The sequence below is a fragment of the Triticum aestivum genome, chromosome 7D (assembly GCF_018294505.1).
Source record: "Triticum aestivum cultivar Chinese Spring chromosome 7D, IWGSC CS RefSeq v2.1, whole genome shotgun sequence".
Taxonomy (NCBI): Eukaryota; Viridiplantae; Streptophyta; class Magnoliopsida; order Poales; family Poaceae; genus Triticum; species Triticum aestivum.
In genome coordinates, this window is record NC_057814.1 from 224,739,474 (window position 1) to 224,746,271 (window position 6,798).

Here is a 6,798-nt window from a genome sequence, read left to right on the forward strand (position 1 = left end):
GGCCGGATTGCGCGACGTCGCTTCCCCGCCGTTCTCCACGGTTCCCTCGACGCTCGCCTCGTTTCAACGGCGTCGGTAGGGTTTAAGGTAAGCTTCGCACTAACCTAATCTTCCATCTTCTCATGCTTACTATCAGTGTGGCAACTAATAAAAATCATGCTTACAATCAGTCTGCGAGTACTACGCCAATCACCCTAAAATAGCTCTGGACCTTTGGGTCAAAGTTGTGACACTGTGTACAAATAAAGAAAAATAGATTGGTGCTTCTTTCAGAAAAGAGTACACCCCTAGAAAACTGCCAATATAAGCTACTAGTATTTTTTTAAGTCTAAGCTACTAGTATTTGGTTAGAGGATTTGCTGCCGAGAAAGATCCGTCCACAGTGAGCGCCACACATCCCACTGATGGTGGTGGATGCCAATGCTTAGATGGAGCAGGGTTGGTGTCGGTAATTTTTACTTGGCACCTCGCACTCTGCATATATGCCGGTTCCATCCGTACATTTGTGCAGTTCCACCAAAATGCAGCTGAATAACCCTGTTTGCACAGATAATGAAAAGGCGTGATTACATTATAGTGGCACTAGTTGATGAAACATACACTAATAAACAGAAGAAAATATTACATCATACTGGAAATCGACCCAAGTCTCCCCGATACACCTTCTGCCAGTGATGAACATCAGTGTACAGCGGTAGTACAAGGAGGGGCCTTGAGACATTCAAATCTCTATTTTTGTGCAGATCAACTAAAATTAAGCACCCCAGTTTGCAGAAACGCTTAAACATTAACAATGGGACTAGTTGATGAAACATACATTAACAAAGAGAAGCACTTTCTTTATCTACATTGGAAATGAAATGATAGAGAGGACACTCGCTCTATTTTAACTGTATTATTACTTCATTTTATCAGTGACACTAGGGTCGAGCAGGTGGCAAACGAGGTGTACCGTGCGTCGCAAGGATGAAGGCCGGGGGTGCTTAGACTGGGATGCTGAAGCTGGCTCTTTCAGTCCCTATCTTCCCCCTGATGTTTCTGTGGTAGCATTTGGGTTGTAATCCAAACTTGGTCGAGCTGGTGCTGCGTCCCCCTACCTGCCTAGCTTATGTGGCGAACTTGTCTCCTGCTAGTACTCAGTCCGTTCTAGTAGTAGTTGCATAACTGCCCGTTTACACTGAGATGTTGTCGGATAATGGTTCTCTATGGTTGGGTTTCTTTAATGAAATCGGAGGGAACCCCCTCTTTCGATATATAAAAAAATAGTGGCACTAGCGGTGCCAAAACATTGCCTCAAATTAATAGTGCCACTAGATTAAGGTGCAAAATAATAACATTACTGCTTTATCATGGCAGTGCCAAAACAGTAGCACAAGAGCAGGATCAACATGCATGATCTTTGGCAAACGGTCAGACCAAAAAGGAACATACCTCGTGATGGGAACCATATCTGCAGTCAACGCCATCGTAGAAGGGATGACACCAGTCACCAACATGGATGATTCAATTCATGGGACCTTTTGGTGCAGTTCACCTAAAATGAAGCAATGTCCCATGAGCTAGCAGCTTCTTCTTCTTCTTTTTTTAAGAAAAGGGCTCCAGCCCCGGTTCCATTTCCATCAAAAAACGAAACCCACAGAGCTTCTTCTTCATTAGTTGCAATAAAATTGAGCAACATCAAGGTTGGTCATGAAGCTCCTGGAGAGTAGGCGGACCAGGACAGTTGCATCTCTAACGAAAAGAAGCAACTATCTTAATGGGAAATTTAGCAGGACATGAAAAAAAGTGCCATTGATTCATATTACTGGAGGCATTCATTGAAAACAACATTGGTTTAACGTGTCCTTACTTTTAACAATGCGACTGCTACATTTTACCAGTGGCATTACATAAGAGCGGCTCGGGGCAACAAACATCAGAAGAGGATATCTGGGTTGGTCCCATTTTTGTTCGGTATATAGCCACCTTATACTGTGTGAGGCTAGCAAATCTAGTGCTGGACTTACTCTGTTGACTTGTCCCCCAGTCCCCACTTTCTTTCCTTTTTCAACCAATAGATCGGGTTTATATTGAGTTTGTACTGCGTTCCCTTTATTTCCCTATTAGACCTAGAGACCAGTTGGATAGCCAGTCTCTGCTACTTTTCGCCCATATTATTTCCTCTTTCGACCAAGTCCTAGATTCAGGTAAAAATCATCCCCCACCCCACCCCCTTTCTTCCTTGTTTGAACCAAGTACTACTAGATTCGAGTGCCTGAACTAGTTTTACCTCTTAATAGTAAAAAATTAGGTGGTTTTCGAACAGCCGATCGATCCTATCTACACGAGGGGGCCTGAGAAATAGTAAAAGATACAAATGCAGCGACGTTAGGAGCTCGGGAAGTAGAGCAAGGCCGGTTTAGTAGGAAGTTATACCTGAGGGTCGCCGGGATGTCGCTAGGTGGGCGGCGGGAGGCCAGATCTGCCCACACTACGGCAGCGAGGAAGAAGGGCTGGGAGGCCCTCCCTCGCCAGCGATGCTTGGGAGAGAACGGCCAGGCACGCTGATCGGGACGCGCCGGCAGTGGGTAAGAGCCGTCGCCGAGGACGACCGCGTGAACGTTGCACCTTCTCACCTTCCCCGGCGGAGAGGATCCGGCTGGATCTGTGACCAACGGTGAGTGGAGAGAGAGAGTGTGGCCACCGCTGTCGTGTTTAGATCTGGAGAGGACGAGACAGTGTGAAGAGAGCAACACTAGCAAGCAAGCGCGGAGGCTCCTGCCTATATAGTGGATTACTAGTTTTCTTTTGTCCACCGGCCGGAGCCGGCTTGACCTCGGCAATGACTGTCGAGAAGTCTTCATGCACGTACCCCGGAGGCGCAGTTGTCGTCATTTTGATCTGAAGCACCGGATTATAACATATAACACGACAAAATGCCACATGACAAGAAAAAATGTGTGTGCAAACGCAATATGATGCGCGTTCCATTTGGAGAGCGGTGCGCCAGACTGGCCGACCGTCTGGGGTGCGTCGCGAACGCGATGGGCGTGCAGTATACTCCGTACATGTGTACCACTGTTTTCTTGAGGCTTTGCTACATGGCGCAATCCATGCATACAAAATTAGTATACTGTACTATTTAAAAGTCGAGGGCGGGGCTTTCCCCGCGCGGTAGGCGGGGCAGTTCCGCCTAGTCGGTTCGACAGAGATGCGAGAAGATGAGGGAGTAGGCTGCTGCAAACGTAGGGCTGTGTGATTTGACAGCGAGTTACTTCTGGACAGGTGGGCCCCGGTAATTTGACTTGCCATTATCATTTTAACTGCACCGCTATGACCGGCGTGAGTCTCCCGATTCCTGACCACCTCCATACAGGTGCCTCTCCCGATGCTCCACCATGTAGAGGGTGGATCTTTGTGGCACCCCGGCTCAGAGCAACCGGTTTACCCAGCATTGCCAGCCCAGAGATCGAGTCTTGTCGCAACACACAACAACATGGTACAGAAATAACCGCTTTAGTGATACTAGCGGGATACACAGGTCTGATATTACATCGAGATTTGAGGCCAAGCGGCACACACGGTGCTGCTGGAAACTATGTACATTATTTAATGAACATGGCTGGGGCCTCGATCACACGAAACTACGCGGCAGCGGAAGAACGTCGTAGCGGAACTCCATAGCACAGGGACACCGACGTGAACACGGCCTAGACACGAGATGCGCTCCGATGCGAATCGACTTGCCTGAAAGCTGGCATAACACGCTAGGTCAGTACATTGAATGTACTTGCAAGCTCACAACAAACATAAGCATGATGACAAACAATATCATGATAATTAATCAGGTTAAACTAATGCATGAAAATACTACAGATGCAAAGCAGCCAAACAAAGCACCGAGTCACACGGACTCGCTTACCAGACGGTTACCTCGTAACCAAACGATGACCACACCGGGGTCACACCTGAAACCAATCGCTCATGAACACCTCGAGTGTTCAAGGTTCACCATGAAACAAAGCATCACAACAATTTCTAGTTGGCAAGATTAATTATAAAAGTTGATCCATGGTGTGACTTACTCCCGAGTTTTGCCCATAACCGAGGGCGCGACTATCGATAGATTAAATACACTCTGCAGAGGTAGCGCACTTTACCCACACTACGGAATACCTGGCCTCGCACTCCCATTCGGGTGGAACAAAGTATCCCGACGAAACCCTCCCTTTGTCATGCACTCTCCCCGGCCACTCCGACCATCTCCCTCCCAGGGCCAGGTCTTGGGTGGCCCCGTGTCTACCAAAGACACCAACGGCCACCGTCGTGGCAAAACGGTCCCAAACGGGGACAAGGTACCATAAAAACAAAAACGAGCACACAAGGTTATGTCTGCCTACCGGGCCAGGGTATGCACGCCCATAACCTTCCCTCGCGGGAGGCACCGGTGAGAGCCACAACAAAGGACGGAATCAAGACCTCCCCATTAGGTAAATGTGGTCGCACTGAACTAAGAACCCGATTCAGTGGCACCATGATGTGATCAACATCATATTCAAGTTGAACTTAATCAAGTTTAACTCTTAAGAAAACTTTTTATTACTAACAATGGCATAATACCGGAAATCATGCAACTACTCGCTATGCGAAGCAAACAACTCATGTTCATGGATCAAACTTAACCACATAATTATCTTGCAACACTAAGGATCAAACTTTCTGGTTATACCTCATTTTTATCAACAAGCAATATTTTTATTGGTTCTTTATTTAAATGAAAATATCATTTAGTAAAATTAATACCACCAATTTCCATAGCAATATGCATAGTGTAAAAATCTTACTCTACTTAACCAAGCAAGGTCATGCATGCAGCCAGTAACTAAAACAAGCATTTCTAACAGAATAAAGTGACTAGTAATTTACCAAAATTATTTACCAAATTTTAATGCAAATAAGAACTCATATTAAAGTAGAAAATCATAGATATTGAAATATCACCATCCAAATGCTGGTGTGGCTTGCCTTAGTGTAGAGGAGGATCACACCCCTCTTGGTTTGCTTCAAGACAAGCTTCTCCTTCTGAAAAACAATTTAAAACCACAAAAATAAATGTCAAAACACATTCTAAAAATCACCAGAAATACTAGACAGCAAGGAAAAATCCACCATTTGGTGTGCTGCTAGAGCTTTCTGTAACAAAGGCAATGCAAAAAGAATCAATTCATTTGGACTTATGGATTAGAAGTAATGGCTGGTCAAAGTTTAGTCAAATTTCTGAATTAAATTTGAATAAACAGAAAAGCTTGGGGGGTGACGTTGAAGGCGTAAAACGGAAGTGCGCCTCCACTCGTACCGCTCCGGGCGCGAGTGGTGAGGCTGACACTAGGCCCCGCCCGTCAGGAGAGAGAGAAGGGGAATGAGATCAGAGGAGGGGTGGCGTTTCGCCGGAGCTCACGCCGACGATGAGGGGTTTGGGGCTAAGCTAGAGGGATGGATTGGAAGCGGGGCTCGCGGCGCACCTGCCCGTACCCGTGGCTTGGCGAGAGGTGGACGGAGCTGGCTGCAGTCGAGCTCGCAAGCTTCGGTGGCGGACGTGGTTCGCCGGATAGGTTGAAGACGACGGCTAGAGGCAGCTCCGAGGGCTTGGCAGGGTCCAGGCAGCACCAGCAGACCCCCAATGCCCCGCCCAAGCAGCTACTTGAGCTCGAGAGGCACCGGAGCACGGCAGCTGGACTACGGGGATCGCGGAGTCCTCGGGTAGGGGCGATGGCCAGAGGCCTGCCTGACCGGGCTTCTGCTCGTCTACGTGCTCGTGGAGGTGGTGTGGAGTGGTGCGTGGCTAGCAAGGGAAGCGGGGGCGCTACATATAGCCAGAACGGAGGGGGGGGGGACGTGTCGTCGCCGGGGCATTCTGGACACGCGGCGAACATCAACGAGAAGCTCGAATGCGAGGGGGCAAGGTGCTGCATCGACTCAGTGGCTTGCCCACGCTTGCGGACGCGCACAGGAGGCGGTTGGAGAAGAGGACAAGTGCACGCACGCACTGTGCCGATTTGGACGCGACGCGCCCGTGCTTGCTGTGGCTGCTCCGGCGTCGGCGAGGGCCAGGGAGGTGTCAAGGGTGATGGGTCGAGGGTTGTGGCGCGGTGCGGCAGTCGGAGGCGAGCGCTGGAACGGGCACGTGCGAAATAGAGGGCAAGGCGACAGCCAGAGCGCGTCGAGACGCTGCCAGGCGCCGTGTCCTCGCGCAGTCCACCATGCTGGCATTGTCAAAAAGACGGCCAGGAGCGGCCAAACCTTGTCCAAGCGCTTGACCGTGCAGTGTTACGTCAAGGAGGGGTGATGGATCATACCCAGGCCGACCAGACGCGACTCTACCAAGCTGGCAAGTTTCTGGTCAGAAACTTGGTCGCCAAGTTTGTCCACCTTCTAGAAGGCCATTAGGGCTAATCTCCTGGGGTTTAGGGTTACTTAGGAAGGTGTTCAAGCTCAAGAAAACTCAGGGCCAAAAGCTCAAGGAAAAATGCACTTGCTCAACAAAGTGCATTTTTGGTCCAGAAGTGAAAAGATTTTCTACAACAAAAATATTACAAAAAGTGATGCAATATTTTTGCATGGGAAGGTGTGCCAGGGTTCTAAGAATATTTAGGAATTATCTCAGATTTTTCTGAGCAAGAAAAATTGAGGCTGCTTTGGAGCACATGGTTCTGAAGTGAGTTTAAGAGAGAAAAATGAATATTTTTCTTTTAGGAAAAATATTCATTTGATTATTTTGGGAATTTGTGGGAGGAATAAGATAGATGGGTCACTTGGGTG